General features: G+C 45.3%; 1 protein-coding gene across 3 annotated transcripts in view; it reads left to right on the top strand.

The window, feature by feature from the left end:
* LOC144799602 (phosphatidylinositol 4,5-bisphosphate 3-kinase catalytic subunit alpha isoform-like) overlaps nt 1-27,671 on the top strand; it is a 308,439-nt gene that overhangs the window by 38,910 nt on the left and 241,858 nt on the right. The window contains exon 1 of one of the 3 annotated variants that reach the window (XM_078671000.1): nt 3,717-3,830. The exons of the other annotated variants lie outside the window; for them this stretch is intronic. The gene's annotated coding sequence lies outside the window, so the exon portion shown is untranslated. Of the gene's footprint in view, nt 1-3,716; nt 3,831-27,671 lie in introns of those variants that run through there. 3 annotated transcript variants of the gene reach the window in all.

The following is a 27,671-nucleotide window of genomic DNA, read 5'->3' as shown; positions in this document are numbered from 1 at the left end:
TCCCTCCCGACCGACTTGCCCCTGACCCAAGACCACCTCTCCTTCAGGAAGAAGCTCAAGACCTGGCTGTTCGAGCTGTAGCAGCACCCCCCCCCCCCAAGCGCCTTGAGACCCTCCGGGTAAGTAGTGCGCTCTACAAATGTCTTGATTGATTGATTGATTGATTGATTTCTGGTGGATATAGCATATACCCGCAGATTCCTCACCAGCCCACCCTCGTCCACGTCGCATGCCTGTGTATACCAAACAAACCTGTTCACATGCTCATTTGTATGTGTTCTTCAATGAAAACTACTGCCATACTTTTTAATATTAGTTTCATCCGTTCACCTCGAAGGCACATTAAAGAAGCATTGTCAAAGCCAATAGGTCACTCCTATGTGAGCTCGATTGGAGGGGAGTGGAATTGTATGACATTGTCTGCAGTGGAGTGGAGTCACATGGAGTGGAATGGATAGATATGTTGCTACTATTAGTGAGGATAGAAAGGTGATGTTTGACCCCCCAGGTGCTGACATTGGTCTGTGGTATATTTTTCCTGGTGCATTGTCTAGCACCTGAAAAGCACATTTTATTTCTTTATTTGCAGTTTCTTAAATAGCGTGAGGCAGCTCTGAAAGGAGTCCAGTGCGCTTTACTCATGGATTACATAGTAAAAATTAAAAGGGACAATGTACAGTTATTGAAACCATAAATTGTAAATCTTAAATTCGCGCTGAGAGAGATTGGATCAGCAAGAGAAGCATGAAAGTAATGAGATAATGGAGGGGGGGATTGATTTGCATGATGGGTCCCTATGGTTAAACTGTTGACCTTCCTTCCAGGAACTATAGTTGTAAACCCGACGCCTCCACACCACAACACTGTGTGATCCTGGGTTAAATCGTTGTTTTTATGTGCCTCAGTTCCTATAAACATTTAGGAGCGCTTATAAAAAGCTAATTGTGTGCATGAAAATGTCCTACTGAACAACTCACCATTTACTGTATCCAAGAGCTGTGTGAAAGGCAGAAAGCCTGCACACTGCGAAGACGTGCTGCTCACCTTTGGGTCTAGGTAAGTCGGGCTGTGTTGAGCAGTCATCCTGCGAGGGCCGGCTCTTGGAGCTGAAAACCGAAATGAGGCTTTGAAGAACAAAAGGTAGCAGCAATGGAAGGCTTGCCTCCTGCCGCTGTGCATTCACAAAGCCCAGCCCTGGGGGAGGTAGATGAACGCTTCAAGCCGCTTTGTGACTGAGGCTGAAGTGGGAAGGCGGGGCTGCTGTAACCTGTGGGATGAAGGCAGCAAATATGATTGTGCCTAGAATAGAATCTTTGAATATACTCATTTACAACACAGAACGGTCTGCCATCTGCCTTACAGAATTTTCTTTTTTAATGTACCCATTTTTATTTTACTTTTGCAATATTGCTAATACTGCTTACTGCCTTCTTTGTGTGCTGACGGCCTTCCAGGTGTGGAATCGCGTTGAAAAAATCCTGGGATCTGAGGTCTCGGTGCCTACCGTGGACAGCTAAGCATGCACAACAGTTTCCACATCTGCAGTTTGAAAGTCAGGCATGCAGAGATTTACATTAATGTTGTTGCATGTGACAACTTGTGGAAATTAAAATCTGGTTTGCAAGGGGAGCTCAGGAGTACACGGGTGAGAGTGAAACATGCCGGACAGCAGCGAAGGCACCGAAGACCCTGGACACACAAAAGCAGCTGGAAGATCATGGCCGAACTGGGAACCAAAACCGGCCCGGGCAAAGTGCTCGGCCAGCTACCCTGGGGTTTGGGGGTACGGCCGAACTGTTTGCCAGGGACAGTTTCGGCCGATTTTGTTACAGGGGCTGATATTGCAGCATATGGTGCAAAAACGGCCCTGTAACAAAAACGGCCCCTAGGGGCCCAAAACCGGCCCCCACCCTGGCGGCCTACTGGGGAAATGCCCGGTGCCCGCTATGGCCAGTCTGGCCCTAATGGAGGAGAGGGACACAGGCAGAGGGTAGGGGCGAGGGTTTTCACAGTAGCTGAAAAGAACACAAGATGAAAGTTGTACAACACACGCACTCTTAGAGCGTTTAATCAAACAAGAAAAAGATAGCGCTACGGAGGTAGCAACAGGCAGCAGCAGGCCATGGTAGTGGAGCAAAATAGTGCCTGAATCTCGTCAGGAGCAGCGGACAGGCCCTGATTTAGTTGAATAAATCTGTGCTTCGTCCGTGCTCCACAGCATGCATCGGAAATGATGTTCCGGCTGAAGGAGCCAATTAGAGAAGCTGCAAAGAAGAGTGACGCTGAGGTGCACAAATGGTAAGGAATGGGCGGGTTCCAATCCCTCTTTGTAATCAAGTGTCGCGCAAGCGAGACGCATTCACTAGCACATGCACTCGCAGGCTCAACCCTAAACATGGAAGGAAACTGACATCATTACACCGATAGCGACGTTTTATGGCTCCAGTGACGTCAAGCGAGGCTGCATGTAGAGCTATGATGGAGTCGCCACCCCCTACCAGGGTGGGAGAGCTATCGAAAAGTTTACGGGTCAAGCTGGGCCATGCGTATATTTAAAGGTGAGGAATCTGCAGGTACATACTGTACCCACCAGAAAAACTGCTACTAAAGGTAAATAACTTGTTCATATGGTGCAGAAACACACCCAGGGCATCGAAAGTTAAATGTCACTTGTGGACTGCGGGGATGATTTTGCGGGGATGATTTTTCCTGCAAATACAGTGACAGAGAAAACATGGCTTCCGGCCTACCCCGTGAGCCTGACTGACGCAGCTTAAAACCTTCTTTACAGAGCTGTCAAAATAACCCTTTCAGATGGGGGTGACTTATATTTAACAGCTGTGATTCACACCAAACGTACACCTCTTGCCGACAAGTTATGGTGTCCTGGAGCAGGAACAATGGCCTGGGTGTGGAAAGGTGTTTCTCTTCCTCTTGTTTTATACCAATAAAGGTGTACCGAAGAACTTTATTACCTTGTGCAGGGACCTGCCCTTTTACAAGTAAATGTAAGGTGAGGCCTTTAGAAGGCAATCTTGTATCACCCCCACCCCCACCCCCCAACCAGGCTGGCATCAAACCCAGTGGGAGCTGGAGCTACTCCCAGAAATAGTTTTGAATTACCATAGCAAAGAAGACTGCTCATTTCCTTGGTCTCACCTCTGGGTGGGCACCAGGTTCTGCACAAGGGATGAAGGGTTTCTCCATCTTGAATTTTAGGAGTAAGGTGCACTATGGGATTGTTTGCAGTAGGGCAAACAGGAACTGCTGCAAAAGCAGGTAGGTTTGCTGCTGGGAGCATTTTCCCCATTGGTTAGGAATGAGCCAGGGGTCACACTAACCAACTAGCTGATGCCTACAATAAATCTAGCACCCAAAGCCCCCTCCCGCAGTACACTGGACCTGCTCCCTTATATAGCCAGGATAGAAGTAGTGAATTCCATAAGTAAGGTGTGATGTTGTTATGCATTTACCATTAATATCTGTAGTATCTGTACCTTTAATAGATTAGAGTTCTCAATGCTTGTGTTCCAGTCTCCTACAAGATTCTGGAATGCATATCTGTCCTGAAAGAGCAGTTGAAGATTTTCTCCTGTGGCTGAGGCTTAAATAAAGCTACTCTCTAGATTCATGAGTTTATCTGCTTTTATTTACATAAGAAGACACCACATTTTATGGCGACGATCGGGTGAACCCAGGACTTGGCCTCAACACGAGAATAAACGAAAGGAAGGTGATTTGCGCACTCCTCCAGCGGCTGTGTTCATAAAAGAAATAAGAAAGGAAGCGGAGACTTCCCAGCGGCGGTATTAATCTCAGAGATGAATGCGGTGAGGAGTTTGGCGGGCGGATCACTTAAAAACATAAATTAATTAGGAATAAGGGAGCGGAGACATTTGGGAGAGTAACGTATTCCTCTCGCGCTCTGTTTTAAATGACACGCGACATTTCTTGCTCGCGCTGAAGCTGCACTCGCGCTGAGACTCTGCTCGCGCTGCGTCTGTCTATTGCTCGCGCTGCATCTGTCTCACTCGCGCTGGAGCCTGACTTGTGCTGACGCTGTCTGTGTCTGGAGAGGAAAGAACGTGAAGTCTTCTAGCATTCTGCTTCACTTCTAGCATTCTGCTTCGCTTCTGTCCTTTGTTAATGGATTCTATGGATGGTGATTGTCTAAATTCAAGAGATTAAAGGAATGTTCATGTTGAAGAGCATTCCTATCAATTACTCTGCATAATTTGAAGATTCTTTTGACATCACAAAGAGGGATTTCCATCTCAATTTTCACAAGAAGTAGCAACATACAAGAATTACATATATTTATCATAAGTAAAAGGTTCAACAACATTAAAAGTCTTATTAAAATAAAAAGAAAAATATATATATATAGTGGAAAGATGCAAAATGTAACCCAGCCTGCGTTCTTTTTAAATACCCCTGGAGAACCAAACATTAAGTGGAAAAAATGGAAAAAAAAAATTTGCAAACTATGCTAGGGTATGTGGAACTAACTTAAGCGCAGAAAGGAAGCTTTCTCTTCTTCTCCATTGTTTGGGAGGGGAAGGACAGGATGTGCTAGAACATCTTCCTGATCTATCTGCTGGAGAACAACGCAACTTAAATGAATATGAAATTGCAATTGCTCAACTAGATAAGCATTATCTCCCGAGGATCAGTACCATAATGGAGCGTTACCACTTTGGGTTAAGAGAGCAAAAAGGAGATGAGACTGTGGAAGATTATGTTTCTTCATTGAGAAAGTTAGCGTCCTCTTGTAACTTTGGTTTAACCCTTGATGAAAGAATAAGAGATCAGTTTGTACTTAGGTGCGCTCATGATGAGATTAGAAAGGAACTGTGGTTAAAAGATGAGCCACCGCTTGAAGAAGTATTGGCTATAGCAAAGCAAGTAGAACATATGACAAAGTGTGTTGGTGAGTTAAAAAAAGAAAAGGATAAAAGTTCCTTGAACGAAAAAAAAGAAGAAACGAAAATTGAAGAAATTGTTTGTCAGGTTAAGAAGAATGAAATAAATGAGACTCAATCTGGTTCTGTAAAAGAGAACTTGGCATCTGGTTCAGCAAATCAGAACAATTTTACACAACAGAGTAACAGATTTTCATGTTTCAGATGTGGTCAATTAAGTCATTTAGCCAACTCTCCAATGTGTCCTGCATTAAAGATTACGTGTAATGTATGTGGAAAGAGAGGGCATTATGGAAAATGTTGTAGAACAAAAGTATTTAGACCTGAATTGACAAGGAGACGTTGGAGTCAATCTCAACCTCAAGTTAGAACCATTACATTTGAGATAAAGTGTAAAGTATCTGATCATCCAAAACATGATGTAAAAGTAGGAAATGTAATGATTAACTTCAAATTTGATTCATGCTCTCGTATAACTTTGATAGATGAAGAATTATTTAAAATGCATTTTGCTGGTAAAGTGAGAATGATGAGATCAGATGTGAAACCACTTGGGTATTCAGACAGTCCGATCAAAATGGTTGGTTGTTTCATGGCTGAGATAGAACTTGGGAGTAAGACCATTGTAGGAAAAATTTATGTTGCTAAAAAAGGAGATACCTTATTGGGTTGGGTACATCAAGGTCAACTTGGTGTAACTTTGAATCCTAATGCCAATCCACAAGTTCAAATTAATCAGATTAATCAGATAGATACCGTGGATATGAAGGTTATAGGAAAAGATTTGTGTGAAGATTTAACAAATAAATTTCCTAAGGTATTTAGAGAAGATTTAGGATGCTTAAAGGATTACAAGCATCGTATCAGATTGAGAGCAGGAGCCATTCCCATTATAGCAAAAGTAAGAAGAATTCCATTAATGGAGCAAGAGAAGGTGAAAGAGGAGATTGAAAAATTGATGAGGAATGGTGTGATTGAACAAGTGGAAGCGACTGAGTGGTTAGCTCCTGTGGTGGTGGTTAAGAAACCAACTGGTGAAATTAGACTCTGTGTTGATCTCAGAGCACTAAACAAAGAAGTGGTAGTTGATAGGTTCCCTCTTCCAAACATAGATGAGATGGTGAGTACATTAGAAGGGGCTAGATTTTTCACCACCTTAGACTTGGCATCAGCCTATCACCAGGTTGTGTTGGATGAGAGCTCCCAAGACTTAACAGCCTTCATCACTCCTCTGGGCACATACAGATATAAAAGGATGCCATTTGGCCTTGTATCTGCAGCTTCTGTTTTCCAGAGAATTATGGCTAGAATTTTAAAAGGATTATCAGGTGTCAGGTGCTATCAGGATGACTTACTTATTTATGGCAACAGTATGGATGAACACTATGGTCGAGTATGTGCTGTTCTCAGACGCTTAGAAGATGCAGGTATGACACTTAAAAGAAGCAAGTGTAAATTTGGTGTGAAAGAAGTAAATTACTTGGGTCATAGAATAACTGATCGAGGGATTTTTCCGAAAAAGGAGTTGGTGGAAACTATTAATAAGGTTAAAGAGCCTGTGAATAAGAAGGAATTGATTTCCTTCCTTGGTATGGTGGAGTTTTATGGCAAATTTATTTATAATTTTGCAGATAAAACTCAATCATTAAGGAAGTTGACAGCGAGAAATGTGGAGTATATATGGACTGAAGGGTGCAAGAAGGAATTTAATGATATTAAATCCGAGTTGAATAAGGCTCCTTCTCTTCAAGCATTTGTACCAGGGTTACCTACTGTGTTGTTCACTGATGCGAGTGAAAAAGGTCTAGGTGCTGTGTTGATACAGAAAAGAAATGGAAAGGATTCTTTGATTTGTTGCTCTTCTAGGTGTTTTAGAGGTTCAGAAGTAAACTATTCTGTAATAGAGAAGGAGGCTCTAGCCATCTATTGGGCTCTAAGGAAATTGAAGAATCTGATTTGGGGAACAAAGGTGTCTGTTCTTTCAGATCATAAACCGTTGAAAGAGATTTTTGATAAAAAGGGTTTAGATGCGATCTCCTCAAGAATTAGAAAATGGATTGTATCCTTACAGGAGTTTGATTTTTCTGTTGATTATATTCCAGGGACTTCTAACAAATCTGCTGATTGTCTCTCAAGGATGGTGGATAAGGAGAATTTTGTAGAAGAAGATGAATGTGGTTGTTCTGATGATTTCATAAATGTATGTGAGATTACCGAAGGAGCCATTGAAGAGAAAGAATGGAGAGATGAACTTGAGAAGGATGAAGAAATAAAAAAGGTGATGTTGTCTTTAGGTAATAATTCTCGTTTAGAGAAACCGTGGGCTTTAGTTTCTGATGAACTTTCTACAAATTCTGGATTCTTAACTCGAGGTACAAAGATGGTACCACCTCTGGGTATTAGGAAGAAACTTTTGTCTCATGCTCATTCTGGTCATCTTGGTATTGTCAAAACTAAAGAAATTCTACGCTTGCAGTTTTGGTGGCCTGGCATGGATTTGGAGATTGAGAGGTTAGTGAGGGATTGCCCGGAATGCTGTGCCAGTGATAAAATATTAAAAACTAAGCAGATGCCCATGGTTAAGAGAGTTTTGCCAAGTCATCCTTGGGATGAGGTAACTATTGATATAGTTGGCCCTTTGTCAGGTGTTAGTGATACTCCTTATTTATTAGTCTTGATGGATTTATACTCTAGGTGGATAGATGTGTGTGCTGTTAGAGAGATTACTTCGGAAGAGGTAATAACATTTCTTGATGCTATTTTTAAGAAAGAGAGTTTTCCTAATAGTCTTCTTTCTGATAATGGACCACAATTTTGTTCTAAATATTTTGAAGAATATATGAAGAAGTCTGGTATACTACATAAAAAGTGTTCTTTGTATCATCCCGAGACTAATGGTGCAGTTGAGAGGGTTAATAAAACTTTGAAGGAGGCTATACAATTGGCAAGGTCATCTAATCTAAATTGGAAAACGGTTTTGCAAGAAAGAATAACTGCATATCGCTTTGCGCCCCACTCAACAACTGGGAAGTCTCCATTTGTGTTGTTCAAAGGGAGGGCTCCCAACACTTGGTTGTGTCCTGGTTGGATGGATCTCAACAAGGGCATGGTGAATAATGGAATTGGTGAGTGGCGTAAGAAGGAAGAGAGGAAGTTAGAAGAAAGAAAAATGTATTTTGATAAAAGAAATGCTGTGAGTGTACAGAAAATACTAGTGGGTGATCTTGTTCGAATAAGAGCTCCTGTTGGGTGTAGATCTTGGTCAAAATATACTGAGGTGAGAGCAGTAGTGAAAGTATTTAGAAATGCCATTAAAACAGAAGATGGGAGAATTTGGAACAAGAGCAGAGTGGTTGTGGTCAAGTCAAGAATCCCGTTACATGACTCTTTGTGTGGAAGACAAAGAGTACATTCTGCGTCTTCCAGTTTTGTCAATGGTGCAAATTTGTCCTCATCTTCTTTTAGGAGTCAAAGAATACGTAGACCTCCTATGTATTTAAGAGACTATTTACCATAGATGCATATCTCTCTTTTGTTTGGATATATATATATCATACATTGTTATCATTGTTGTTTAAACTCTCTTTAGGAGGGAGATGTGTGATGTTGTTATGCATTTACCATTAATATCTGTAGTATCTGTACCTTTAATAGATTAGAGTTCTCAATGCTTGTGTTCCAGTCTCCTACAAGATTCTGGAATGCATATCTGTCCTGAAAGAGCAGTTGAAGATTTTCTCCTGTGGCTGAGGCTTAAATAAAGCTACTCTCTAGATTCATGAGTTTATCTGCTTTTATTTACATAAGAAGACACCACATAAGGCAGGGGGGACCACTATGTTTACAGGGAGGGATCACCATCGCCATTCCTTCTCCGCCAACATAAACATTAGGTTCTACGTCAGAAGGTCGAATCTTTGACCGGGGCAACATTGCTTAATGTATCTGACCCATGCTTCATTGCGGTCGTCCTGAAATCATGCTTAGGTCCTGGTCTCCTGCTTTCATATTTCATGGAGCTTTTTTGCTTGAAACTTCAAAAATGTCATTTCTCCAGTTCCCCTTATTGGATTTTTGTTGTTTTGGTATCAATTTTGTATATACAATTTTACCCTATTTTTCTGATTTAATTTGGGATGTTTATTTTTTGGTGTTTTGACTTTATTGCTGTTTTAGTACTGCCTAAATACTTTACCCTGCCCCGTAAGTTTGCTCTGTGGCATAGCTACCTGGGTCGTTATTTTAGTGATTTTAGAATTCACACTGAGAAGTTTGTTTCATTATTCTTTAACATGGGCAACTGCCCTCTCAAAATAATAATTCTCAATCTTACAGTTCTACAGAGCTTATTTGTATATGAGTGTAAGTATTTATCTGTAATAAATAGTTCTTCTGAGGCACAAGCTTGGCTACAAAGCAGCAATGATATATTTGATTGAAATTGCATTTGTAAACAATTTCATAACCTTGACAAGGCGCAGAAGCACATTTACAGACCGATAGCATGCTACTCCATGGGAGAGTTTTGGATGGAAGAGTGTTGCCAATTTGGGTCATGTTTTGATGCCGGGAAGGAGACCAAAGTTGTACTGATTTTGTTTCCGTCACTGCGCCTTATTATGCATTGAAGCATAAAGAAATAAGAGTTAGGCTGCTTGTGCATTAGTCAGCAGTGCATGAAAGAAAGTGTTTAAGTGCCTTGTAACCTATAGGGAAGCGTTTTAATGGCATATGTAGATGGCAGACGCTACTCATATGATTTTGCACTCGGTATGTCGCGTTCCATAAGCATTGGTGCTGGTGAAACGTCAAAATAGATGCAGACACAATTGCCAGTGCATACCTTCTTTAGTGTGGTCCAGGTTAAAACTTTTTTTAAAACATTGACTATGAAACAGAGGAACACTAGCCAGAATTTAAAGGGGTTAACCATGGCAGTAATGATCAGTGGAGTCCACCCAGAAGACTGGGAGAAGTCACTCACTCTCGTGTAACCAATCTTAACGTGCTCACACCGCCACTGGAGTCAAGCTAGCCTGGCTGAAGACGGCTGATAGACAGAAACCGGTCCTAGGACGCTTGATTCCGGTCCAGGGAAGACATGGCTTGGCAGTTCGGTCTGGACTGTTCCCATGGGGCACAGGTCAAGGCTGATTCGCATATGGCCATGTCTGAACTGGGGTGGCTTGGTGAGCAAAATAGCGATGGATTAAACCCAGATCTGGGACTGGGGGTGAATGTTTTGCCATTGTGCAACATTCCGTCCATCATCTTGTGTGTTTTACCAATCATAACGTGTCTGAAGACTTCACCCAGATGCATCAGAGAGCTACCCATAAGAACTGGCCTCAAACGCCCAGCCATTGTGTTTGCACTGAAGAGTCCACCCAGGTGTGGGAGGGAAGCAATCCATAAGAAGGCTCATTAATATGAAAAGAACCGTAGTCTGTTTCCTAGTGACCACCTTGTCCGCAGAGGATGATCTGATAGGAGGGTCCGGCTTTTAAGTCAGAGTGGAGCATCTGAGGAGTCCTTTATGATTGACTGGAGATGACTCTAATGGATACAGATGGTGCACCCGGAAGTGTAGTGTCAATTGGGTCAAATATGCTGTGGTGAGAAATTGTTTGGGTTGGATGTGGATAAGGATAAGGGTATTGAGGGAGTGGAGTGGTTGAAGTGTTTCTAATGGGCCTATGTGTCCGCTGAGGGATACTATGGCTGAAGTGAATGGACTGTGCTACATACTTCAAGGTGGCCGAGTTACACATGTGCTACAAGTGGGTCGGTACAAAAGGGGGTGGTGATGGACGGAGCATCTGAACCAATCAAACACTCACACCCAGTCAAAAGATCTGGGTTTGATCCATCACCGTTCTTTAGCCCACTCTGCCACCCCAGTTCAGACATGGCCATATGCAAATCAGTCTGACCCTGTGCCTCATGGGAACAGTCCAGCCCGAACTGCCAAGCCATGCCTTCCCTGGACCGGAAACAAGCTTCCGAGGACCGGTTTCTGGTATTCCAGCCGTCTTCAGCCCGGCTTGCTTGAATCCAGTGGCAAAGGGAGCAAGGGACTCACGTCTGAGCATACCCTGCCACACTTATGGCGGCCAAAGCGGTACAAAAGGGGGTGGTGATGGACGGAGCATCTGAACCAATCAAACACTCACACCCAGTCAAAAGATCAGGGTTTGATCCATCACCGTGGGTCGTATGACATCATCAAAACGGTGGCAGACTATGAAATAGGTCCTAGATGCAAGACCATTCTAGGATGTGGGTGTAACCTTACATCCAAGGTCTCCTTCAATATACATGAGCCTTGTCACTCGCTCAGTATGGGTGACCCGGAACAGATAAGTGTTAAGAACGCTAACTTTCCCTTCTCAGGTGACCACGAGACATGAGGTCTAGGCCCCTCCACTCCCACCCTTCAATGACATAGGGATGATGGAGTTAAGGTGTGTGCCGAAGGTTGGCACCATTTTTGATCTAGGTAAGAAGCTTCAATGTGGCACTGCCAAAATTTTATCGCTTCCCTGAAAGAGAAAGACTACAATACGTACTGCTACCGTAGTCATTCAAGAGATGTAAGAGCATTGGAAGTCACACACGAAATGGCTTTGAATGGCTTCTGCAAAGCTCTGCAAGTGACATGGCCTGTTTTCAGCTGTGTTCCAGAGAGTTATCTTTCACCTTTCCTGGATCATGGATTTACCTGATCAGGTGGGACAGCCCAGTCGGAAGCTGGGCGTGTAGCACATCACTCTTCATCGCTTGTCGAACTGAGAGAGATGCATCGAAGCTACTTGGAGATGGAGGTTTGACTCTGCGAGATGCGAGTTGTTTTTAGGTCTTGCTAGAAGCGGTCTGTGGTGAAAGCCTCTTGTGGACCTTACCAAAATCTTAGCGTGCTTGGAGCCCGCCCTTTGCTTACCATTGGTCAATCAATCAATCAATCAATCACCGCATTTGTATAGCGCACTACTCACCCGGAGGGTCTCAAGGCGCTGGGGGGAGGGGGTCCGCTACTGCTCGAACAGCCAGGTCTTGAGCTGTTTCCTGAAGGCGAGGTGGTCCTGGGTCAGGCGGAGGTGGATCGGAAGGGAGTTCCAAGTCTTGGCGGCCAGGTAGGAGAAGGACCTTCCTCCAGTGGTGGCTCTTCGGATGCGGGGGACGGTGGCGAGGGCGTGGCTGGTCGATCGAAGCTGGCGTTTGGGAGCGTAGAAGTTGAGGCGGCTGTTGAGGTATCCTGGTCCTTGGTTGTGTAGGGCTTTGTGTGCGTGGGTGAGGAGCCGGAAGGTGATTCTCTTGTTGACCGGGAGCCAGTGCAGGTCTCTCAGGTGTCCGGAGATGTGGCTGCGGCGGGGGATGTCCAGGATGAGTCGTGCTGAGGTGTTCTGGATCCGCTGGAGTCTTTTCTGGAGTTTGGCGGTGGTTCCGGCGTAGAGGGAGTTGCCGTAGTCCAGTCGGCTGGTGACGAGGGCCTGGGTGACCGTCTTCCTGGTCTCGGTGGGGATCCATCGGAAGATCTTGCGTAGCATGCGCAGGATGTTGAAGCACGACGAGGAGACGGCGTTGACTTGTCTGGTCATGGAGAGGGAGGAGTCCAGGATGAAGCCCAGGTTGCGTGCGTGGTCAGTTGGTTTGGGTGCGCTGCCCAGGGCGGGGGGCCACCAGGAGTCGTCCCAGGCGGAGGGTGAGGATCCCAGGATGAGGACTTCCGTCTTGTCTGAGTTCAGTTTCAGGCGGCTGTTCGACATCCATTTGGCTACGTCTGTCATCCCTTCGTGCAGGTTGGCTCTGGCGGTGGCGGGGTCGTTAGTGAGGGAGAGGATCAGCTGGGTGTCGTCGGCGTAGGAGATGATGTTCAGGTTGTGCTGGCGTGCGATGGCTGCCAGGGGGCTCATGTAGACGTTGAAGAGTGTTGGGCTGAGCGAGGAGCCTTGAGGGACGCCGCAGATGACTTCGGTGGCTTCCGATCTGAACGGAGGGAGGCGGACTCTCTGTGTCCTTCCGGCGAGGAAGGAGGTGATCCACTCCAGTGCCTTCTCCTGGATTCCGACGTTGCTGAGGCGCTGTACTAGGGTACGGTGGCAGACAGTGTCGAAGGCCGCGGAGAGGTCCAGGAGGATGAGGGCCGCTGTTTCTCCGTTGTCAAGCAGGGCTCGGATGTCATCTGTAGCTGCGATCAAGGCGGTCTCGGTGCTGTGGTTGGCCCGGAAGCCAGACTGCGAGAGGTCGAGGGAGCCGTTTGTCTCGAGGAAGGCGGCCAGTTGCTTGTTGACGGTCTTCTTGATGACTTTAGCCGGGAACGGCGAGATGGGGCGGTAGTTCTTGAGGTCGGTGGGGTCGGCTGATGGTTTCTTGAGTAGAGCGCTGAGTTCGGCATGCTTCCAGCTCTCCGGGAAGGTAGCGGTGTCGAAGGAGGTGTTGATGATGTCCCGCAGGTGGGGTGCGATGACAGCGTCGGCCTTGTTGAAGACGTGGTGGGGGCAGGGGTCGGTTTTATCATCACTCTCAGTTGCTCGCCTGCTTATTCAATGGCTAGCCTTCCTCTTCTGTTTGTCGTACCCTCTTTACAATCATTTAAGTTTATTGACTTGTATCCTTTCATTTCTCAGGTTCAAAGAACTACAGGTTATTTTTCTTTAGGCACTCCATGAAAGTGCATGTGTTTTCCATCTCTCTCCCTCGTGTGCTGCTTACTTCCTCCACATAACCACCTGTGTTGTCCCCCCTCACCCCTCCCCCCCCCCCACCCCCCCCAGCTTGCTCTCCCTCATGTGCTGCTTTTGCAGTAGATACATTCGCGGCACTGTCTGCATGTTGCTCCCTTCTCCACTCATCCAGTATTTTTTTTCTCAGTTCCTCACCCCAGGTCTGTTGCTCCCCCACCCCTTGAAGTTCTTAAAATATTTGTAAATACAAATTGTAGGGCCTGACAGTTCCCATTTGCTGCCGGGTTGCTTTCCTTTCACGAATGTACTTTTGCGCAGGTGCAACTACTTTTTGACTTGCCACTCCAAGTAGCGCCCGTGTTAGACTTGACCCTCCCCGCAGGGTCACCAGGATAGTCATGAGGTGAATGACATGCCGCAGTAAAACGTTTGGACCACATTGAGGGTTTTTATAGGTTCAGTAATAAGCTACCAATAACAATAATAGGTTAAGAGCTGTAAGTAAAATTGATGAATTGTATTCCAATGACTATCCTGATTGAATTCTTCAAGATATCTCTCCATCATACCCTTTTCAAGTCTGGCTACAGCAAGCTTTAGATGCCTGTTGACATGTTATCAATTCTTCATACAAGTATAATACGAACAATTTAATCAGTTCATTTGACCCCTAGAGTGAATCCACTTGACCAGATCTTTCTGTGTGAATGAGCTCCTCCAGTCAACGCCTGGATTGTCTGATATTTTTCATTCGCTTGAAAATACATCTATGCCGCATTGTATATTGCCACTTAAGGGTTGTCTTTCTCCAAGGGTTTTGGTGATGCAATCTCAGATGGATGTATGACGGAACAACGCTCGTTATTACAACGCGTGCCGTTACATCACGGTCGTTACAACGACTGCGATGTTACCGCACTATGCCATTACAACGCAAGTCTTTACATCGACTTGCGCTAGATGGCGTGCTAACATTATAAAAGTGTAATTTACTATTCCAACTCCAGTCCACTTAACAGTAGGGAAGGTGTTGGGATAGTAAACTACACTATTTGTAATGTTAGCACGCCATCTACCGCAAGTCGATGTAAAGACTTGCGTTAGTTTGGCATAGCGTGGTTACATCGCGGTCCTTGTAACAACCGCGATTTAACAGCATTGCAGTGTAGTGACTGCGTTGTTAACGATGTTTCCCATCTCAGATAGTATTCTGATGCTTCCCAGAAGATACTTTGCTTTTTGTACAGTCTGGATCGGAGTCGCTAGCGCCAATCTCCGGTTACTGCTGAGGAAATGCAGACTGGGGAGCATCAGGGAGGGTTGTTTAAGTGGAGAGAGTGATTGCCACCTATTGTCCCTGAGAAGCAAACGAAGGGGGGGTATCTAAAAGGCCACCCTTAATGGAAGAGATGTCTCACACACAATATTGTGTCATGCTTTATCATAGACATCCTCTCCCCACCCTGGTAAGATGGTACTACCAGGGCGGACTCAACCTCCGCGAAGACTTTATGGCAGAAGGAGGGATTTCTTACATAAAACTTCAAGGAAAAGACGGGATCCAGTTTATTTAAAAATACCTTCAGGTTCCTCGGTTATCAGCTTTATTAGTGAGGACCTGAGGTACGTTAAAAATACAATAAGTCGATGGATCCTCTAAGAATGATGTCTCTAGTCCATCTGCTAAACGGCCAAAATGTTTCGGCACACACTAAGAGCCATATAGGTATGAGGCATTCGTCAGGGCTGTTAATTCTAAAATGGGCCCCCCCACGTCCTGATCTCCCAGGAAAAAGACGGGGTACACCTTAGAAGTGCTCAAATAATTAGGCCTATCTGAGACGATGCTACAAATAGTATACCACATATCCTCAGTTAGAGGGGGTATCTCTTACTCCGTCTTCGACAGAGGGATGGGTGGTAGCCTTCGAAGTCACACATTCATCAGAAGTACTGCCACGCTGTTTGCACCTACAAGGTCCGCTCCCCGCCAGTCGATATAGGAGAACCTAATATAGACCGCTTCCTGGTAGCATCACTTGTCTGGGACCAGACTTACATCCGTGGCAGCAGGTAAGTACATGGCTTGTGGTTTGAAGATCCTGGCAGTGGGAAGGGGCCTTGGTCTGAACATGCCTGATTCACGGGTCCGTGGGAGCCTGAACCTTTGGTGTTCATACAAGAATTCTTTCCTTTCTGACCTGTTCATAGACAGACCTAGAGTGAAGTCCGACCATCTACGTAACCCTGCGGCACAAATTTACCATGGTTACACACGCGTGTGTGGTCCTGTGACTATACTGTCCGTTCAAGGGCCGCTGCACTAGAGCTAATTTAGTGCCACTGTTGTGATAATGGAGACACACCTTTTCTTCTGAGTCATTATATACGTTTGGGAATGTTCCACTAATAACAAAACTGCTTTCACTAGTTCGCAGTTGTTGCGAGCCACTATGATAAGAAAACAATGCTGGATCTCAGCATGTGTTTATTGGCTGAGGATATTTGTTTGGCAATGCGTTTGTGTTTTATCTTTTGTTCGACTTACCTTCTCCTCTCAGGAAGCAGCAACTTTTCTTCTCCGATGATCTGCATCCATTGTCCTCGATGAAAAATCGCTAAACGCGATGTATGATCTGTTTTCTCATCGCAAAAGTAAGGAATCACAAAATTTGCAATTCCTTAATTTTGCGCAAGCATTTAAGGAATCGCAAGTTGCGATTCCTTAAATGCTATATATCAAGCACCCAAGTAATGTGATTTCTCCTTAAGAAATCGCAAATTACCACCAACTTGGTGGTAATTTGTGATTTCTTTCACAAATGCACTTTTTTGCATTTGTAAAGGTGCCATGCGGTGCACATACATGCCCTTAGGGCTTGTATGTGTACCATATGCGCACACATGTTCATTTCAGGGGTGCAGCAGGGTGTCCTTATGACACCCTTGCACCCTTGAAATTATTTTCAATTTGTGATTCTCAAATTGCGAATCGCAAATTGAGAAGGACTTCACATTCATTCCTATGGGCCTCCTGGCCCATAGAAATGAATGGGAAAGTATTCCTTAATTGCGATTTTTGCAATTTGCGAATCGAATTAAGGAAGACTAAAAAATCGCTAAAAAATTGCGATTTTCTACATACATCCCTTTTTGCAATTCTCAAATAGCGATTCTCAAAAAATCGCTATTTGAGAATCGCAAACGGGGATTTTCATACATCTGCCCCTTAGTCCCAAAAATACTCTTTATGCTTTGTTGGCTTTCCTCGGAAACTTGTGGGTCTCTCGTTATTGGACTTGTTTAGATGCATTTTACTGTAGACCCTTCTATGGACAAGAACCTTTTGGTTGCGGATAAACTCTACCTGCTAGTTTAGGAATAGTGTATAACATAACATTACTATTTCCTTAAATCTCCTTATTTAATGTCTGAATAGCGTTAAGCATCGACTCCAATATAAACGCAATTATTTCATAAATTCTACTTATCCGCTGCCAACAAACTCCACTCTGTGGTTAACAAATAGGACAAATGTTGCTGTATCTACACCGCTGGCATGCAAGCCCCGCCCCCTGACAGCTGTGTGCCACCCTACTGGAAGGATTATTCACAGCCCTTGCCCCTGAATGGGGCAGTAGCTAACCACAAAGAGATCTAAACCCAGCTCAATTAGTGTTTGAATCAAAAGTGACCTTGAAATCTGCCCGAGAAGCATATTTAATACATGGCCGCCAGCCTCCTGCAGGATTTCCTCTTCCTTGCGGGGGATGTCCTGCTTACGTCACGGAATGAGAAGGAAGCACGCGCTGGTCCGCTCCCTCGAAGTGCACGGATCTGGGCCCAGTGCAGGCTCATAGCATGGGGCCCTGATTGCCAAAGCCGCCAGGGACTACTTCTAGAACAAGCATTTGCAATGCAATAGGTCTCGCATTAGGAAACTTTGAGCTATTGGTATTGTAAATGACACATTTTTTATTTATGTATTGGTTTTGAAAATAGAGAAATTATGAGCTTTGTCATTACAATGCCAATAGTTTTAACTTTCGCAAATGTGACACCTATAGCATTTGTAATGCAATATGTGTTGTGACTTAGATGTATTGATATTACAAATAACAATGGCTTTTAATTTTTTTAAATAATTAGTACTTAAATAAAACTTATTGTAATTTTTAATGGCAATAGCTTAAACTTTTGTAAATAACTTTTTTAAAGATTATGTTCAGTGTATTTTATTGTGACGAAAATCCAAGAACAGAAGTGAAATATTAACATCTTTTTGTGACATTTGTATTAAAGCTTGAAACATTGAGAGAACATATTTGAACCAGTTGTTGTTGAATGGTTGCACAGATTGATGCGGTGGTGGCGCTGAGTGATGTTGTGGTGGCGATGAGTGATGCTGTGGCGTTCAGTGATGTTGTGGTGGCGATGAGTGATGCTGTGGCGTTCAGTGATGCTGTGTGAGCGCAGATGTTGTGGTGCCCCTGAGTGATGCTGTGGTGATGCGATAGATAGAGGGAGGGCGATAGATAGATAGATAGATAGATAGAGGGAGGGCGATAGATAGAGGGAGGGCGATAGATAGACAGACAGATAGAGTGAGGGTGATAGATAGTGTGAGGGCGATAGATAGATAGATAGAATGAGGTAGATAGATAGATAGATCAGGGCTTGAAAAATTCACTCGACCATTCGCATTTGCGAGTCAGATTAATTCAGGACGAGCTATTTTTAGGTCCTACTCGTCCTTTCTGGTGAGTTGGAATGCAAACTGACACTTGACCTCTGCCTCTGAAAGCAGAGGAAATGTTACAAGATAGTAAGATTTAAAGGCATCTTTAATGCTCACAAAGTAAATGAGCACTAAAAATGCTTTTAAATCTTGTTAATTTTGTAGGTTACTAGACCTGCAGGTCTAGTGCATTTTTTATGAATTTTCGAGCCCTGTAGATAGATAGATAGAGTGAGGGCAATAGATAGATAGAGTGAGGGCAATAGATAGATAGAGTGAGGGCAAGAGATAGATAGAGTGAGGGCAATAGATAGATAGAGCGAGGGCAATAGATAGAGTGAGGGCAATAGATAGATAGAGTGAGGGGGCAATAGATAGATAGAGTGAGGGGGCAATAGATAGATAGAGTGAGGGCGATAGATAGATAGAGTGAGGGCGATAGATAGATAGAGTGAGGGCGATAGATAGATAGAGTGAGGGCGATAGATAGATAGAGTGAGGGCGATAGATAGATAGAGTGAGGGCGATAGATAGATAGAGTGAGGGCGATAGATAGATAGAGTGAGGGCGATAGATAGATAGAGTGAGGGCGATAGATAGATAGAGTGAGGGCGATAGATAGATAGAGTGAGGTCGATAGATAGATAGAGTGAGGGCGATAGCTAGAGTGAGGGCGATAGATGGATAGAGTGAGGGCGATAGATAGATGGATAGAGTGAGGGCGATAGATGGATAGAGTGAGGGCGATAGATGGATAGAGTGAGGGCTATAGATGGATAGAGTGAGGGCGATAGATGGATAGAGTGAGGGCGATAGATAGATAGAGTGAGGGCGATAGATAGAGTGAGGGCGATAGATGGATAGAGTGAGGGCGATAGATGGATAGAGTGAGGGCGATAGATGGATAGTGAGGGCGATAGATGGATAGAGTGAGGGCGATAGATGGATAGAGTGAGGGCGATAGATGGAGTGAGGGCGATATATAAATAGAGGTTTATTGTAGGGAAATCCAAGGCAATTAAATAAGAAGTTAGCTATTTACATTTGAATAATATTTGCTCCGGAGCGCCTTGATCCAGTTTGCAGGACCAGCAAGCATCTCTATCTGAAAGATGTAATTTACAGAGTTTTTCCGGGGCCCAATAAAGGAATGTTGATGCAAAGAGTTTTGTTTATGCCAAAGAAGGCATGAGTTTATTTTGTAGGAGGTGAGCACATATGTTATTTCATGATTTCGAGTTGGGAGGTTCTCTATACCAGGTTTGGAAGTATGCGGTCCATTTAGACTGAACAGGAGGGGGGAATGTTTATGAATGTGTGTATTCATTTATAAATCTTCGAAGCAGAATGACCCAATTCAGGCATTGGCACAAGAAGGCAGGAATAGGTGGCAGAAGAGGGTCCAATTTCGAGATTTTTGCTTTAATTTTCAGGAACTTATAAAAGTCTAGATCTGAAAGGAAGAACTTGTGTTGAAGAGATGCAAATCGTAGAGGGTCCTTTTAAGAAAAGATTTTGCTAATCAAGTTGACACCTTTACACACCCAAATAAGACCAATCCTAGCGAACAATGGGCTATCTGTTTTTCATTATTCCACAAAGACATATCACAAGATTTAGAGAAGTTACTATTGAGAAGTTTATCCTCCATGTTTAAGGTTTTCAGTTACAGCATATCTAGAATGATACAATATGAGTGCGTTAGAGACAACGTGGTCATAGAAAGAGAAGCCACTAGATTGTAAGGATAGCAATAATGGCACATAACGCAATGAACCCTCAGAAGGATATGGATAAAGGATGGTGTTCAGTGAGAGCAAAAAGGAATATCCTGCTACTTCAAGGGCGGTAAAAAGAAGTGTAAAGACGGACACCACTTCAAAGCCACTCCCGTAGGGTAAGCTTAACACGGTAATGGAACAAAGTAAGTCAAAATACAGAACAAGGCAGATTGCTGATTAGCGTAGTAATTATAATCTATCAAAGACGTTAATGCACGATATGAGGTGTAGATATGGTGTAACAACAGAGTTCACAATTAGAATACCCACCAGGACAAGAAAAGAAACAGTAGAAACATGACTGTACTTGATCGTTGGCAACCCAAGCTGTGTATCTGTCTCCTTCAGCACGAGATGCACCATGTGGGGTAAAGCAGGTAATTGCTGACAAACTCTATTATAAATCCTGCTGGGATGCATAACATTGCCTGGAGATACACAGGAGCAGCATGCTATAAGGAAGAGGCCAACAGCGCAGTAAGTTGGAGGTGTTATGCTGACGAGAATTTCCTAAATTACAGGAGTGTTGCTGAAACAGCCATGTGTTATCGGAGTAACTATCAGCAAGAGCTCTCAGCGTCGAGGTTCAGAAGAGGACAGCCTCTAATGAAGGGGTGTCAACTGGTCCAAGCGCAGGCAGTGTTATTGGAGTCAGCAGCACGGCAGCAAGAGAACGCAAACCGCCGGGTACTGCAGTGCCGGCAGAATGGTAGAGCACTAGCAGGTGTCAGGATGAAAATGAGCACATTGAGAAGCCAGCAGGCAGCAAAGGTGATAAAGTGGATGACTTACAGCATTGGTTTCTCGAACAGAGCAGCCTATGGAGATAAAGACTTCACTCAGCCGTGTCCTGGCTTCTTAGCGACGTCCAGTGCCCAGAGGGGAAGGTAAGCTCATGCTCCGTCAGCAAGGCGCAAGTCAAACCTATCTAAGCACCATGGTATTTCGTGCATCAAATGTCCTTTACAGGAGTGTAGTGTTATTCGAAAGAAAACTGGTGCTAAAACGACTCTAATGACAGACCCAATATAGGCTGAAGTGAAGCCGCGAAATGCAATAAAAAAAAAAACGGGAGTGTGACGGGAGTGTTGTGCGCACGCGCGGTGGGAAAAAGTGTTGTGCTCGTCATGCGCGCGGTTGTGCGCGTGATAGTACGCTGATCGCCGGCAAAGGAGCATTTCCCAGAGCACCTACTAGAATCTCGGCCAGACCAGCGCATGCACTGGATCAGGCCGAGACCTAAAAAGCACCCTAACCTTGTTGAGCCCTTGGGGGCATATCTCTGCCATCCCTGCCCAGACCCCTGTGGGGGGGGATGTCTCACTCACTTAAAGAAGGCTGGGGGAGAGTTCAGGTCGAAAAAGTGTGTGGACGGGAAGAGAAACACTCACTTCTTTTTGGTGAGCTGGGTAGGACTGTGTGCGAGCCCTGTGGGTTCAGTGCCTCATGCCTAGTGCTGTGCTCTGGGCTTGGGCTAGGGGTCCTTCTGTGGACATTGAGGCCTTTACATGGGACAGTCGTTCACTGGGCAGACACCGAGGGTGCTGTGTTCACCAGTGCTGTCTCAGGGGCCCTATGCTGGTGCACTTCAGGTGGAAAACCACCTTATTCCCTGCAGGGGTTTGACTCTCTCAGGAGGCAAGAAAGCACAGTCGAGGCTTCCTCAAGGAGGTGCAGAGGGTTTGCAACTCCAATCAGCACAGCACAGAAAATACCACTCAATAACATCAGAATACTCCAGCTGATACTTCACTTTAGGAAAAGAAAAGTTCTATCTAAGATGCACATAAAAAGCTGCCCAGACCTATTTGTAGCTCCTCTGGCCCAGGCGTTGGATTTATTTTTTAACACTGGTCCTTTGTTCAGTAATGGAACTAAGTTCAGGCCGACTCTGGTAACTTAAGATGTATTCGTGCCTCTCATTTCAGTGGGACCAAAATGCATGCTGAATAGTTTAATGGTGGTCAGTTGATATTGGTGCAGGGACTCTGGACCCACCCAACCATGGTGTTTGGAAGCCACTCTAGTACCACGTTCACCTGGCTAAAGTTAACGTGTTGGACTGTCACTGTCGCAATGCTTGTGGTGATGATTATCTGCTTTTATTGTGTTCATTGTATGCGGAGTTGACACTTGTCTACTACTGTGTTCCTTGTATGCGGATTTGGCAGTTGTAAGGTACATTCTCTTGAACTGATTGCACAGTCTGCATAGGACTGCATAATGTTTGAAGGTGTAAAGAATTTAGACGAAAAAGTCAATAAAACCATTTTTTTAAAATTGGTCACTGTTCACAGCGGACTAGACTCCAGGAACCAGTGAAGGCACCAACTGTCCCTGTGCCATTCAAGGGAACTGATGGAATTTACCTGCCAATTCATATTGAGTCTTAAAGGTGCTCTGTTCTAAGATAAGGAATCTGTGGCTAGAAGTCTCTATCAAATGAACAAGTTACTTACCTTCTGTAACACCTTACCTGGTAGAGACCCTATCTAGCTGCGAATTCCTTACCGACACTCCCAGCCTCCCCGCTCTGGGAACCATACGTTTCACCTTAAAGAGATCCTTAAAGACCCTACTTTGACCCACTGGTCACACCAGCTCAGCCTGGCTCCGTGCTTCTGGTGTGGAAAATAGTCTCGACCTGGGATCAGCGCACTAGGGTAGCACCTATATAGGCACCGTGCACGTGACGTCCGGCATGGACATTACTGCGCAGAGCTGAATGACACCATCTACTGGTGTGCAAGGGGACTGCTTCAAAAATTCCAGATCCTGTCTGACACTTGGGAAATAGTCTTCATTGAACACCTGGATCTTTGCAGCCCCAGACAATCTAGTGTTTTCAATTATCTGATCAGTTTTCGGCCTCTCTAATGTTTTCCTATCTCGACCTCTCCACATTAGCACCATGATGGTCTCGTCATCTGTATAGCGCAGCTTTCACTCCATCATTTATTCATTGTGTGATTTTCACTTGTGTGGTATTGTTGGACCTGATACAGGTAGCGTTTCCCTAAAAATTTTGCTTGGGGAAGTGGTTGACACTACATGAGGCTGCACTAGTGGATTGCAGCGGAGTAACCTCATGATGTTTCATATCAATGGATTCGCCATGCCAAACCCTTTTCAGTGGTAAAAGTGGTTTTGGCATAACTCGCTTAGAAATGCCACTTATAGAATGGGCCTTTCTATGCTCAGAGTCATACGCGCCTTGGTGCCTGGCTCCAGTGGACACCCGGGGTCGGTGAAGCACATCTGTGCACTCCCCAGCAACAGCCATAAACCATGGGCATACAGTAGAAATGACAGACTTCTGCCATTTGAGGGTCAGATGGAGTAGATAGGAAAGAAAGGGCCAGATCAGGGCCCCACTAAAGAGTAAGATCTACATTCCACGGCCCCATTGCAGACACACCTACAATTTAGGGGCGACATCTGTGGTTCAAATGGAAACTCTGAACCCTCCCTAACTTCAGACACACAATAGTATAACTATGGGTGCTATCCTTCAGCTAAGGGTGAGATGAGCGTGAGGGGACACAGGACCGGAGACCCCGGACTGCATGGTGCAAATTGCAAAGGACTCTGTGTACATGGAGAATAACTGCCCTCGAAGAGGACCGCGTGCCCTTTCTAAATTGTGGCTGACCTGGGCCTGAAGACCTGCTGCAGTGTGGCACCCAGAAGTGTGCCCTCCAAGGGTCCTTTGGCGGGGCCTCCTCTTCTCTCGGGGACATCCAAGATCTCTCGTGAGGGACCTACACCATCTAGCTGACATCTGGAGAACAGTGCCCTCTCAAGTGCCCACATCGGCTACTGATTCTCAATGGGTAGCGCTGTGTGAGCGCGGAACTAAGACTTGTGCTAGGAGCCCCAGAAATCTCGCCCGCATCTAAGGTGTGTTCCTGTATCGCAGGGATCCTGACATTCATAAGCGTCTTATGGGTGGTTAGCGGGTTCACCAATTGCAGGATCCAAGGTGACCTGCTTGGTCAGTCGTGCCTCATCTCTCTCGTGTGTCACGCCAAATGCATGCTCATTGCGTGTGGTGTCTGATTCACGTGGTGTGACCCTCGAAGGTGGGGGTGTCCTTGTAGTATTGCTGCATTCTATCTCATGTTGCTCTGCTGAACTTGCGCCTGTGTGTGTGACCGGACTGGTCTGGTGCAATCTGATTATCGTGCACTGGACGTGGTGCCTCCTTTCCAGGGAGGTACGAAATTTGCAACTCCTAAATGTGTGTGACTGGAATTGCCTGGTGCAACTCATATCAACGTGCAGCAGTCATAGTGCCTCTTTTCCAGGAAGGTACAGAATTTGCAACTCTAGATGTTTGAAACCTGAAGTGTCTGGTGTTACTCATACCAACGTGCACCAGACGATGTACCCAGATTGCCTGTAAGAGATCCTGATCATCGCGTACCTGTCAGGGTGCCTCCTCCTACCGAGATGCTCCCCTAGTCTACTCCCCATTCATCCGTTGGTCCTTTTTTGACCCTCATCGTTAGCGGACAAACTGTCCTCTCCACTTCTGGCCCCTCTCGAAGACATCTTGTTGACAGGTAGTAGCAAAGAGCGATTGACTGGGTTGAAGGTATGTTTCCGAGAGAGTTTGGAAGCGGGTCAAGAGACTGTGTGACTCCATTGTGTTTTGAGACCTGTGGGCGACCTTCCGGAGTGGCTGCTAACCTCCCTTTGTTTATGTCTACCTCCTAATTAAAACTTGCTGCATATTCCCACCTGCTTCCAGAGGACCCCGACTAAGTGACTTTGGGCACTTGAGGCCTAGTATCCAGGAGGTGCGGCTAGTTATCTTCTATCCAGGGGTATAGGGCAATCCGGGTGAACTAGAGGGTTGAGGAAGGCTGTGACCACAGAGTCTTCAGGGTGCTTGTTATCCATTGACCTGCTGGATATCAGTGGCACCACATTAGGGTGCTGAGTGCGTATGTGTGCGAGAGCATTCTGTACGGACTGTGCTTGATACCTCTAACACCATGTAACGGTGCAGAGGGAGTGTGTGCGAGTGGGCGTGATAGTGAGCGGACCACCTGTAATTCATGGTACTGGCCAGCGGGGCTTCTTCATACGTTGATTTCATGCCAAAAGCGCAATACATTTGAAATTGAGTTTACCCATGGTGCTGCTAAATTGCATTCTTGTTTCATGTTAGTACATATTTTTGATATTATTGTGATCTGGGGTGTGCTCTATAACTGTGTGGGACTGTACTATCCAGATTGGAAGAGTAGACCTGGAGTGGACAGTGTGTTGCACCGCATAAGGGTGCCTGCTCTGTTGGGGGTGATAGATTAGGAATTGCCCCCAATGTGCATACTATTGATATCATAACATTACAAGTGGGCCTAGTACTGCTAGTAATAATTCCAAATGTGTTTTTTGCCCAAAAGTCCCTGATGTTCATGTTATAATGATTGAATATATGTGTTGAATACAACTGTTTTTACGTACAGTCTATGTGAAGTCTCTTTTGTGACGCTCGGTGTATTTATAATGACTGACTGCTGTGTCTTTGCTTTACACATTGCCTTTGAATTAAGCCTGACTGCTCAGTGTCCAACTACCCAAGGGTGAGCACAGGTTATACAGCAAGTGTAATCACCAGCCCTTTACTGGTGTGGTCGGTTCTGCCTGGCTGGGGGCATCCCTTCAGCCAACCAGAAGTGCTGGTTCCCACAGGTATTATTTATGGTTTGATGATAGTTTGTTTTTAGCGTGTTTTTAACCCCTTCCATGCTGGGCCGATTCTGCTCCTGTGCTGCAGATTTCAGAACAGGGTGCGATCATGACGGCCCCCAGCCGTCATCAGCACACGAGCACTGTAGTGCATGACGGCTGGGGGCCGTCATCAGCATGGAAGGGGTTAAACCTTAATATATTAAGTCTTGTAGTTGCATTGTTTTGTGGCATTTCATAAATAATGATTTGCTGGTTATGTTTTGAAGCTATTTCTGCAGTTTTTATATGTTGCTTAGCGTATACTGCGTTGATCCTGGTTTGAGGACATATTTCTTTCTGTTGTATGACCTGATGTGCTGGTAATGGTTTGTGACGTTGTCTTTTTCAGGCAGGGCTCGCTCTATCCTCCTAATTAACATTTATCATAATACAGCAAAAACCGCAAAATCAACTGCAACGGATCTGATGATAAAACAACTGTAAGACCTTCTAGCGGCATTTGCATCCACGGAGGTACTGCTACTAGGAGACTTTAACATCAAAGACCTCGCATCCAACGGCCTCTTAGCAAGGAAAAATAAAGAGCAAGAAGCGATGATCACTTTTCTAACAACCCATAACTTCCGCTCGGCTCAGCAAATCTCGCTGGAACTGCACCCGGACGCTCATTTCTTGCCAACATTCAGGAGAATCTCAACCATTGATTACATCTTTCTTTCCCCGCTTCTGGGTAATAGTCTGGCCAGGATGGAAATTCCCTATCGTTTGGAGAGTGACCATAACCCCATAGTGGCCACACTGGACCTGCAAGTGCAAGTCACCCTCGAAACGACAGATGTGGGGCATTCAACGCGATCTGAATTGCAGACTATGGCTAGAAGAATCAAATGGGACTCACGGGGATCCGCCAAGGTGGGAACCTGGCTCAAGGGCGAAAGCGTAACTTCAGACATAGTGCCCCGACAGAATCACACCACCGGTGGGATAACTCCATTGCTAAGCTACAGGATCTCCTAGCAGGGCCATCATAGAACATTCGGGCCACATCCGAAGCAAACCCATGACCCATTGTTAGCCTCCCAAAGAAAGACCCTCAGGAAGGCCGTCCGCCAGCAAAAACTGATTGGAACCACGCATACCGCCAAAAAGGTGGCATTGCTGCGGACGACCTACAAGAAATCCCTATGGGAGTCCAAGAGACTCAAAGAACAGTCTGAGTGGGTAAAAATGTTCGACCTTCTCAAGAGCAAAAGTCAGTCCCAGTTTTGGAATTATATGAACAGACTCCGCTCCACCAACAAGACGAGAGGAAATGCAGTCTGTGAAGAAGCCTGGGCCCTGCATGTGTCCGATCTTTATCGCAGTGACCCTGGCGACCCCGCGGTGATAGAACTAAGAGATCGTGCTGCTTCCATTCAAATAGAAACTTTCAAACTGATCACTGCAGCCGAGGTCACCAAGTATCTGCGAGCCATGAAAAAAGACGGAGCTCCAGGGCCCAACGGTCTCCCAGCCAGGTTATTTAAATGCGCCCCGGAAGAGTGGGCGGACCTTCTGACTCCCCTATTTAACAACGTTTTCGCGACAGGCCAGCTCCCAGACTCTTGGTTAGGTTCGACTCTATGCCCCATATTCAAGAAAGGTGACCCTGCGTCACCGGCTAACTACCGCCTCATTGCCCTATTAGACCTGGAGGCAAAGGCATACGCTCTATGTCTTCTTCGGTTGCTTGAAAAATGGGTCGAAGAAAACAACATAATACCATACTACCAAACTGGGTTCCGGGCATCGGCCTCCACAATAGACAAAATCATTACTCTAGCCGCTCTGAGTCAAAAAGCAG

This window comes from Lissotriton helveticus, chromosome 12, assembly GCF_964261635.1.
Source record: "Lissotriton helveticus chromosome 12, aLisHel1.1, whole genome shotgun sequence".
Lineage (NCBI taxonomy): Eukaryota > Metazoa > Chordata > Amphibia > Caudata > Salamandridae > Lissotriton > Lissotriton helveticus.
Note: the sequence above shows the minus strand (reverse complement) of the source record. Positions and strands in the feature narration are given on the sequence as shown.